This window comes from Echinops telfairi, unplaced genomic scaffold, assembly GCF_000313985.2.
Source record: "Echinops telfairi isolate 266 unplaced genomic scaffold, ASM31398v2 ScPeMD7_4225;HRSCAF=4972, whole genome shotgun sequence".
In the NCBI taxonomy this organism is placed as follows: Eukaryota; Metazoa; Chordata; class Mammalia; order Afrosoricida; family Tenrecidae; genus Echinops; species Echinops telfairi.
In genome coordinates, this window is record NW_022108124.1 from 4,550,424 (window position 1) to 4,561,970 (window position 11,547).

The following is an 11,547-nucleotide window of genomic DNA, read 5'->3' on the forward strand; positions in this document are numbered from 1 at the left end:
TATTATTGTTGTTGTCGTCGTCGTCGTTGTTAGGTGCCATTGAATCGGTTCTGACTCATAGCAACCTGATGCATAACAGAATGAAATGCTACTGCTGCCCTCGCTCTTCATCAACAGTGACTCAAGTCCTCCTCACTTTCAGCAAACAAGGTCGATTTACTAAAACGTATGAATGTCCTCTCTCAAAGAATATTTACCTGACTGGTAACATGCTTGGAGCAAAAGATGGGGTTTCTTCAAGCCTTAGGATAAGACATAGATCCAAGGTCTGAGTAAGAAAGCAGAATATTATCATCGTGAAAAGCTTGGCTCTAGACCAGACAAATGTATAGAGACCAAAGTTGACTAGTGGTTACAGAAGGGAAAAGGAGGCATGGTGGCACAGCGGGTTAAGCACGGAGTTTCTAACAGAAAGGTCAATGGGATGTAAAATGTGTTCGATACAATTGGTGTATGGATTGCTATAAGAGCCCCCAATTAAATGATTTGTTAATAATAATAAAAAAAGAAGAAAGGTCAACGGCTTGAACCCACCAAGTTATCCTTCGGAGAAAGAGGGGACAGTCTAGTAAAGATTTACAGCCTTGGAAACCTGATGGGGCAGTGCTACTCTGCCCATAGGGCCACTGTGAGTCAGAACCTGCTAGAAGGCAGTGGGTACCAGAGGTTGATGGGAAGTCACTACTTTGGGACCTGGAGCTTCTATTAAGAGTGATGGAGAAACCGGGAAATGGATCACGGCGATCGATGAAGAGCATGATGAACCTAATTGATGTCACTGAATTGTGCACAAGGAGAGGGCGACATGGCAGGTGTTTGGGTACAGATGTATGTCCTACAGCGAAATGAAACAAAGCTCAAATCCCTAAGTACTTGTACCTTAAAAAAAAAAAAGAAGAGGAAAGAGGAAAAAGCAGCCTCTCTGAATTGGATCTATTTTGGAGACCGAGCCTTGCTCCTTGCTGCTTATGAGCTTTGGGGCAATTTCCTCAGCTTCCCAAGGCCCTGGGTCCTCATCTGGAGCAGGAGTAGGGGCCTGTCCCTGTGGGTTGTAGAGTGGGAAGAAATAATATTCTCAAAGCACTGCACATAATACCAGGCACCTGGTCACTTAGGGCTCTTGATTTATTATACTGTCATCTTTTTTTTTGGTCTAGGAGAAGCATATGCATGTGTGTGGGTGGAGGTGGTAGGACTTTTTTTCTCTCCAGGTGAGCATCGTCCCTTCGCAGCATTATTGTAACTGATAAGGGGCTACCTGGTCCCCCTAAGCCACCTTATAACTGCATCTACTTTAGAAGATCATAAAGGTGGGAAGTCCATTACAGAGCACCTGCTCCAACCCTGCAATGTAGAGAGGAATGCGTTGAGTGCATGATCTGGGACGAAAAGCTGAATCTAGATCCTAAAGGTCAGGCTCCAAGATGACTTAGTCCGTCACATGGCTTGGTGGTTCTTCAAGTATAAAATAGAGTCACTAGTGTTAGAACCACGTCGGGTGGGGGGTGGGCAGGGGGAGAGGGGCAGCACTTTATAAAATCCAGGCTCCTGCATCCTATATCCAAACAGTTCTCAGAATTTTCTTTTTCTTAATCATTTTACTGGGGGCTCATACAACTTTTATCACAATCCATCCATCCATCCATTGTGTCAAGCACATCTGTACATTTGTTGCCATCATCCTTCTCTCTCAGAATTGTTATACAAGTTCTTTGTGTTATTCCCCAGTACCCTTGAATCCAAGTACCACTCGTGGAGTGAAAAAATCTCCTTGGCTTGCGCTTTTATAAAGCATGTCTGTAATTCACATCCAGGGCCACCTGCTGAAGCTAGAATCAGAGGAGATTTCAAAGTAGACCCCAAGTCCAGGACTAGTGAGCTATCTAAACAAGTATAGCTGTCATTTCCACTGGTTTCTACCTCGACTATGCCATGAGTCTTCCGTAGGCCAGGGCAGGCCCTGTGTGGGGATTCTTGTGAGGTTGGGTAACGCAGCTCTCTGCTCTTGAATAGGTCCAACAAATGTGCCAATATATGCCGAGATTTAGAACTGTGCCTGACTCAGAGTAGGTACTGAACAAATGTGGATTGTGGGATGCAAAAGGGTTTATCCCCAGGTTGTCTCCCCCAAATATATGTCAGACCTAGGATGCTGCATTCAAGGATGACCGAGGTTAGGCTCCCATCTTGAATCTAGGATCCGCCCATCTTGTCACATGTACCCCTAGTCCCTCTCCTTCCTATTGCATGTACACCCCAAGATCATCCCCCTCCCAGTGCTGTATGTGGTTACCCGTAATCAGGGAGGCTTGCACGCCCCTAAGTATATATAAGCCTTGGTTAGAAATATATTCACTCACCCGCTCTCCCGCTCTCTGCGTGGACCTGGCTGCTGAGATCATGGCCGTCCAGGTGAGCATGCTTCCATGAAATGTGTCTGACTCCTTTATTTTACCGTCTCTTCTATCTCTCCTATCTTCTATGACTTTACTGTGATCTTTATATATCTCCTTACAATTGCCCCTACAGACCCCCCATGATAATCAGAGGCTGGTTACTCTGACACTGGATGGCATAAATGACCATGCACTTGACTATGAATGGAAAGGTTGGCAGTTTGAATCCATGCAGAGAGACCCCAGAGGAAAGGCCTGGCAATTTGGGTCTGAAAGATCAGAGCCACCGGAAACCATGTGACTCGACCGACACATATGGGGTGGGCCTGAGCCAAACTGAACTCAACTGCCACTGGATATTAGGAAAAACATCTTCAGAAAGTAATGCTGGTTTCTCTGATGTGAGCCAAGTAGGAACGACATAGGGTCAGGTGTCCCTTTTACTAGCCAAGATGAACGGAGATGCTCATTAAGGTCAAGGAAAGAGAAGATCTCATCTAAGACCTGATAAGCGTACAGAATCATTCCCCTCACCCGCACCCCACCCGTCTTTTTATAATCTCCCAGCAAAGTGAATGGAAGGTCAACTCTGACTGTATTTTTAACAGTTTCGTTGTTGCTTGCATCAACAACTGGGATGATTGTTTAGTGAGGCGTTTATTTATTTATTCTCCTACACACCAGACAGGCACAGAATAGATACTTTGAAGGTTGCTTTAAATGTTTGTGCATCTATCAAATTAAGAACACTCACAGGTGTAGTTCTCATGAACTATGTAACAGAAGCTACATGGCGTAGTTTCTTCAGCACGGTGAAGGGGAGAGTGAGTTCTCTTTATTCCCAAATGAAGCATCTGTGAAACGTAAAAGAAACGCTGTGGGCTCTGCAGCCAGGAATTCACAGCGACAGCACTATGTAATAACAGCCCTTTATCTGTAGACACCACAGCCAGTAAAGTTTCACCATCCTCATACAATTCATACTGAACTTTATTTGCTTTTTTTTTTTTAAATCTAAGAACCATGGTAAGGAATGTTTACAAAGTTCTCTGAAGTTACAAAGCTAGAATCTGAACCCAATCCCGACAGTCTCCGGCCTGGGAAAAGAGGGGGAATACCTGATGGACTTGCAGATTGACCTGGGCTGACGTTTTGTGGAGCAGCAAGTGATCTCTGGCAACACTGAGAAGAAAGAGTAAGCTAAGATCTCACAAGGGGATGGGGGCCAGGGTGGGAGCCTGGTGTGTGTGTCTGGCTTCTCATGCTCCATCTAACTCAGTTTGCTGTGTTCCTGAATGACCACACTAGGGTTGCACTTTGTACAGACCACTGTAGGTGCTTATTGTGTGGTAGGCTGTATGTGGATGGATCTTGGCTCTAGGGATGAAAGAAGCGCGGCTGTGGTATTGGTGGATTCAGGGGCCAATTTGTTTAGAGAAGCACCAGGACGATAATCAAGGACCAATAGGACATGTTATTCTTTCTCACTTATAATCTTGCTCACATTTAAAAAGGAAGAAAACAAAAACTCTGATTTGGTCTTGGGGGGGCACCAAAGTCTATTGGCATAATGGAGTTCATAAAGACAATGTTCTATATCCTACCTGGGTGAGTAATGAATGGCACCTTAAGTGCTCATGGGCAACCATTGGTTTCTCCAGATCCCAAAGGAAGAAGAGTGATGGCAAATGAAAGACATATGCATATAATGAATCCAATGGACTAATGACCCATGCAAACATCAGTCTCAACAAAGCGGAGACCAGAAAGACTAGATGGTGCCCATCTATCTACCACTGTCAACTGCTCTGAAAAGGATTACATTGCAAAGTCCTGGATCGAGTGGGAGAATTCATGGAACAAAACTCTGTCACAAAGGATACCAGGCTTAATGTTTGGGAAAAGGTAGGTGGACCCCTGAGACTATGGCCCTTAGTCACCCTGCAGGTCTAGAGCAGAACACATCCCTGCGGTTTGAAAAACAAAAGCAAAAGCAAAAAAACAACCATATGAGATCAAAAGGGTGACAGTTACCCACTGTCAAGGCTCAGGTTAGGAAAGGAGGAAGGAAAACAGGAAACATAGGGAGAACGCAGGGTGGGTGACGGTATTCACGGGTGCGGCAACCGAGAGTAGACGCGGATGTGTATGGATTGCTGAATATAAAACTGAGGATTTTCTCTGTCGACTTTCACCTAATTCCCAATAAAAACAAAGTAAAACGAAAAGTCCTGACTCGGTGTGAGGTTGCACTCTCCTGCTGTGACAGCTAAGAGCTTGGTTGCTGTTCCAAAGGCTGGAGCTTTGAACCCACCCAGCTTTTTCGTGGGCAAAGATCCGACGATCTGACCCATAAAGATGGCGGGCTAGGAAACTATGAGGTCATTCTATCTTGTCACATCGTTGGATTATGAGTTGCAAAATTCACTTGATGATACTTAACAGCAACTACAGGTCTAAGATCAGTCTCCAGTGGCCAATTGTGACAGTTCTTCCAGGACGCAGGACCTACCTATCTGGGCCTACCAGAACCCTTGAATAGGGACGGACAGCAATTAAAAGTAACTCAAGACTCCACAAGAATATGCCCTTGTTGTTGTTGTTAGAGGTCATCTCATCAGTTCTAACCCCTAGCAACTCTGTGTACAACAGAACAAAACAAAACACTTCCTGATCTTATGTCATCCTCACAATTGTTCTTATATTTGAGCCCATTGTTTCAGCCACTGGGTCAATCCATCTTATCTGGGATTCTCTTTTTCACTGTCCTTCTACTTTACCAAGCACGACGTCTTTCTCCAGGAACTGGGCTCTCCTGCAAGTCCAATATATGTAAGATGAAGTCTCACCCTCCTTGCGTCCAAGGTACCTACTTCCGGCTGTACTTCTTCCAAGACAGATTTGTTGGTTCTTTTGGCAGTCTGTAGTTTTTTTCACTACTTTTCACCATCACCATCATTCAAATGCATTGATTCTCCTTTGATCTTCCTTATTCGATGCTCTTTTTAGATGCAACTATACTCATAAGATGGGAATGACTTGAAGGTCCTGATAAAGGCAGACATGTGTTCTAGGCATTTTGTGTGTGTGTGTGGGTCTCAGGGACTCAAGCCATGTTTTTGAAGTTTAATCAAATGCATAATGTGGGGTACAAAAAGATTTCTCCCAAGTTGTCTCCTCCCAATATATGCCAAACCCAAACCACTGCTTGCTACACATGGTAAATGACTGTACACTAGGAGGTCAATGAAAGTAGGTCAGAGGTTATTCTCCCTAAAGGTTATCAGCCATCTAGAGCAACCAGACTGTATAGTCTGACCTACCCTAAGTAGGGCCCACTCCCTTTTGATAAGGATAGTGATTGTTCCCTTAAAGGAGAGCCGAAGGCAAGGTCAGGACCACGCAAGGATGACTACGGTTAGTCGTCTCTATTGAGTCTAGGGTCCACCTCTCTTGCCACATATGTACCCCTCTTCCCTCCTTTAATTATTGCATGTACACCCCTATGGTCATCCCCCTCCTATTTCTTGTATTGCCTATGTTACAACCTCTTCCTATGATGTAGGGCATTATCTGAAACTAGGAGGCTTGCATGCCCCAAAGATACATAAGCTTTGGTTAGAAATAAGTGGCAGCTCTCTCCTGCCCTCTCATCTCCCACCTCCAAGGGTACCATCAAGAAGAGCTGAGGTGGGCTTGCTACCACAAAATGTGTCTGACTTCTTTATTTTATGCTTTCTCTTATCTCTCCTATTCTCTAGGATGTTCTTATAATCTTTGCATATCATAACCATACAGTTGCATCTACCGAACCTGTGATCGTTGCGAGGGGCTGGTTACCCCTACAGCATAAGAATACAGAAGAGCAGTCACTTCTTCAAACAGTGACTTCAACATTCCAAGTTGCAGGGGAATTTAAGAGCACAGCCATATCTCAAAGGAAAAAGTTATTATCTATCTATAAGGCTAAGTTGGAAGTAAGAAGTAGATGAAAGAAGATTCTGATTGCCAGCAGTTTTTATTCTGAATCACATCCAATGATTTAAAGCAAATATTGTATTAAAAATCAGGTCTAGAACTTTAATCAAAGAATAATACAAACCAGAAATAGTATTGTTATTGTTAGGCACTGTTGAGTCAGTTCTGAGTCACAGAGACATCATGTACAATGGAATGAAGCATTGCCTGGTCCTGTACCATCCTTATAATCCTTGCTGTGGTTCAGCCCAGTGTTGCATCCACCTGGTTAGTCCTTCTCCTTGAAGGTTTTTCTTTTTTGCTGACCTTCTGCTTCCCCAAGAACGATGTCCTTCTCCAGGGACAAGTCCTTCCTGATAACATGTTCAAAGTACATGAAATGAACTGTCACCATTCTTGTCCCTAAGGACTATACACACTATACTTCTTCCGGAGTGTATGTGTCTATTCTAGCAGTCCACAGTACATTTGACATTTTGCCAACACCATGATTCAGCTGCATCTGTTCTTTTGTGCTCTTATTCATTGCCCAGCATTTACCTGCCTGACAAGCAATTGAAAACACCATGGCTTTGGTCAAATGCGCCTTTGTCCTAAAAGGGACATCTTTGCTTTATAACACATTGAAGAGATCTTTTGCATGAGATTTACCCAATGCAATACATTGTTTGGCTTCTTGATGGCTGCTTCCATGGACATTGATAGTGGATCCAAGTAAAATAAAATCCTTGACAACTTCGACATTTTCTTCATATATCATGCTGCTATTTAGTGGTCTAATTGTGAGGATTTGTGTTTTCTTTGCATTGAGTTGTATTCCGCACTGAAATGATGGTATTTGATACTCATCAGTAGGTGCTTCATGTCATCTTTACTTTCAGTAAGGTTGTCATTTGCATAATCGTAGGCTGTTAGAAAGTCTTCCCCAATCCCGATGCTGTGTTCTTGTACATATAAACCAGTTCTCAGATGATTTGCTCAGTAAACAAATTGTGTGGTGAAAGGACAATAATTAAAAACCAGGCAGAATTCCCTTGTTCTATTCAAATGACTGTCTCTTGGTCCATGTACAGGTTCCACATGAGTACAATGATCTGTTCTGGAATTCCCATTCTCTGCAATACTAACCATAAATTGTTGCAATCAACAAAGTTGAATGCCTTTTAATAACCAATAAAGCCCAGGCAAACATCTTTCTGGTGTCCTCTGCTTTAAGCCACGATCTACCTGATGTCAGTAATCAAATCTCCTGTTGCACGTCTTGGACTGAATCTGGCTTGAGTTTCTGGCAGTTTACAGTCTATGTACTGCTGCATCTATTTTTGAATTTTCTTCAATAAAAGTGGATCACATGTGGTTTTAATCTCATTCTTTGCTAATTTCTGATTTCTGTTCGGTCATCTTTCTTTGTAATGGGCACAAATATGGATCGCTTCTAGTTGGTTGACCAGATAGCTGTCTTCCTTTTTTTTTTTTTTTAGCATAGACAAGTGAATGTTTCCAGTATTGCATCTGTGTGCTGAGATTTCTCAACGGGTGTTTTGTCAGTTCCCTGACTTATTTTTCACAACACTTTCAGCGCAACTTGGACTTCTTCCTTCAGTACCACTGGTTCTTGATCATGTGCTATCTCCTCCTATGATTGACCCTCGACTGGTCCTTTTTGGCACCGTGTTTCTGTTTCCTTCCATCATCTTTTGATAGTGTCTTCAATATGTTGCCCATAAAATCTTATTGCAATTCCAGGCTTTGCTTTTTAATTTAGTTCCTTCAGCTTGAGAAATGTTGAGCACGTTCTTCTCTTCATTTTCTAACTTCAGGTCTTTGCACATTTCACTATGAGATGAGGGTAAGTAAAAGGCGTTGCTACAATAGAAGTCATTATTACACAAAAATATGAAAACGTGAAGCCACTGTACCTTGACATGGTCTCCATGTAAGTCCACGTACTGCTCAAGGCAGCGTGTCCATCTTTCTCAGCATCACCTGTGCGCTTCACTTCACACCTTCAAAAGGGCAGTTGGGCATCCTCAAGGAACTCAGACCATACTCCGTTTCAATATTTTTTTAGTTTGGGGCTACATGAGGTCACAAGAGACAAGATCAAAGCTGTGGGGTGATGGATAGGGCAAAGTTTTGCAATGAAATTCTCTTCAGACAGCCCTCATTACTATCAGAGAACGAACACGGGTGCGCTGTTGGGTGTGGGGTGAAAGAGGGGGGTCCCCCCCAAATCATCACAGGTCTGGTAGGCGCAGGCGCAATTGTATACTGTAGTAAAGTTATAGAGAGCATGAAAGGTAGAGGAGAGATTGGAATAAATGGAGTCAGACACAATTCATGGTAGCATGCTCACCTCAGCCCCACTTGGTGGTCCTGGTGGGGGGAGCCTGGCCGCGAGAGCAGGAGATAGTCTCTGGAACCGAGAACTGGAGAGAGCTCCCAGGCCCCAGGATCCAGAGAGAGCTCTTTCTTTATTGCCAACCAAGCGTTACATCTCTTCAGGGGGACATGATTACAGGTAATCATACGTCACAGGAAGGGGCAGTACAATAGGCATACACATTGTAGGAAGGGGATGTATGATAGGCATAAGCGTAACAAGAAGGGGATGAGCTAGGGGTGTGCCCATAGGAATGGGAAGGTCTAGGGGTATACTGTGACAAGAAGGGCGGACCTTAGATTCATGATGGCAGCCCAACTATGGTCATCCTTGGGTGGGTTTGACCTCTCTGGTGCCTCCTACAAGGAAACAGACAACTACTATCCTTATCAAAAGGGAGTGGGCCCTACTTGTTGTGGGATAAACAGTGGTGTCTGCTTGCTCTAGATGGCTGATAGCTCTTAGGGAGAATGACCCCTGATCTATTCTTGATGACCTCCAAGTGTACAGTCATTCTCAAGCAGGTAAGTCTGGCATATATTTCGGGGAGACAACTTGGGAGAAATCCTTCTGTTTCCTACAGTTGGGATGGAAAACAAACAAATGGAACATAACTCCTTGGTGCAACTTCCTTGGTTCTTTCTGACCAATGCAGTTTTCAATTTTTATAATAAGCCCTCATGGTTGTCTTATGTCATTTGAGAAAATCTATCAAGATTGTCCCTTGGGAGTCCTAAAAATCCCAGCCACCATAACCTTCTAGCTGACCCCTCTGCCTTAAGTTTAAGGGGCCCATCAGATGTCCTCAAAAGTCACTGTTTTGATCGGACCTTTTTTTTTTAAAGGCACACTAATGCGACTGTGCATTACTGCTATAACTGGTCTGCAGCCATTCACGGATGGCAGAGACCCATTCAGACATGCTTAATTTGGATATTAGAAGCCTGTGCCTGTATGAGCCAGAATGCTATGTAGTAGCAACACGAAAAACAAACAGTAGCAATACCTTTTGAACCCCCCTTGTGTACTTTACTTCCTCTGTTTAAGCAGACCTGTGAATCTCGATTTCCGTGCGTTGAATGCATCATTACTTCTGAACGTTTGCAACGGTATCTTTTTTTTTTTTAAACATTTTATTAGGGGCTCATACAACTGTTATCCCAATCCATACACACATCAATTGTGTAAAGCGCATTTGTACATCATTCTCAAAACATTTTCTCTCCACTTAAACCCCCGACATTAGGTCCTCATTTTTCCCCTCCCTCCCCACTTCCCCCTCCCTAATGAGCCCTTGATAGTTTATAAATTGGTATTTTGTCATATCTTGCCCTGTCCGATGTCTCCCTTCACCCACTTTTCGGTTGTCTGTCCCCCAGGGAGGAGGTCACATATAGTTCCTTGTAATCGGTTCCCTTTTTCCTACCCATTCTCCCTTTACCCTCCCTGTTTCGCCACTCACACCACTGGTCCTGTAGGGCTCATCCACCCTGGATTCCCTGTATTTTCAGTTCCTATCTGTACCAGTGTACCTCCTCTGGTCTAGCCAGACTTGCAAGGTCAAATTTGAGTCATGGTAGTGGGAGCGGGGAGGAAGCATTTAGGAACTAGAGGAAAGTTGTATTTTTCATCGTTGTTACATCGCACCCTGACTGGCTCGTCTCCTCCCCGAGACCCCTCTGCAAGGAGAGCTCCAGTGGCCTATGCAACGGTATCTTTTATGGAGTTATGCTACACCAGTGAATGACAGGTCTTGAAGGCCTGATTCCATCTGCACCATGAAGTTCAACTGTTCCTTGAGGCGGCAGCTCTTCCTCTATCCTACTTTGGGTGTCTTCCAAACTGTGGGGCTCCTCTGCTGGCATTATATTAGACCGTGCTCTGCTGCGATGTATAAGGCTTTCATTGCCCAAAATTCTTTTAGAAGCAGCTTGGCAGAATCCTTCTTGCCATTCTCTCTTTGTCTGGAAGCTCCCAGAAACCTGTCCACTGTGGGTGACCCTGCTGTCATTTAAAACACCAGTCAGTGAGCTTCCAGCATCACAGCCACAGACGTGCCACTGCAGTATGACAAACGGATGGACAAGTGATGCTGTTCTTCATTCAACAACATTAAAACATCTGCAAGGACCACTTGCTATGGCTCTATAGACTCGTGTTTTTAGAGGTGAGACTACCCTTACAGGCCTGCTCTCCTGAGAATTTGGGTACACATTGTTAAGAAACTATTGCCATTACTCTTACGATACTTAGCAAAAGGGGCTTATCTGGTATATTCTCACTCATATTTTGGCTAAAAATGGATAATGGCCATTGACGTTCAGCCTTTCAGGTCATCAGAAAAAGAGATAATTTTATTAGATATAGTTTCTTTTTCCTGCAAAAACTTCAATATTGTTTTAGCAGTGTATATCTATCTATCTATATTTATTTATGTATGTATTTTTTCATTTTGTATGGCCCTGTAAGGTTTTAAAATTTGGGAAGCCACTTAGGCGAATTCTCTTCTGGGGAGCCTTCCACGAACCAGGAGACCGCATCCTCTCAGCCGGCACGCTTCTTAAAAGGAAATGTGGCCTGGGCAAAACATTTCCTTTTCCTCTCAACATGGAACGGAGAGTGTCCCTCACCAATTAGATGGGGTCCCTGTGGGCCTCAGAACTTTCCACCTGCGCCCAGGTCTCTATGGCGATGCACCCCGCTGCTGGAGCGGAAACGCAGGTGTGTGGGCAGGCGGGAGGCAAAGCAGGCGGGTCCAGCTCGAGTGCCCCGGGCCCTGCGGCGCCCCGC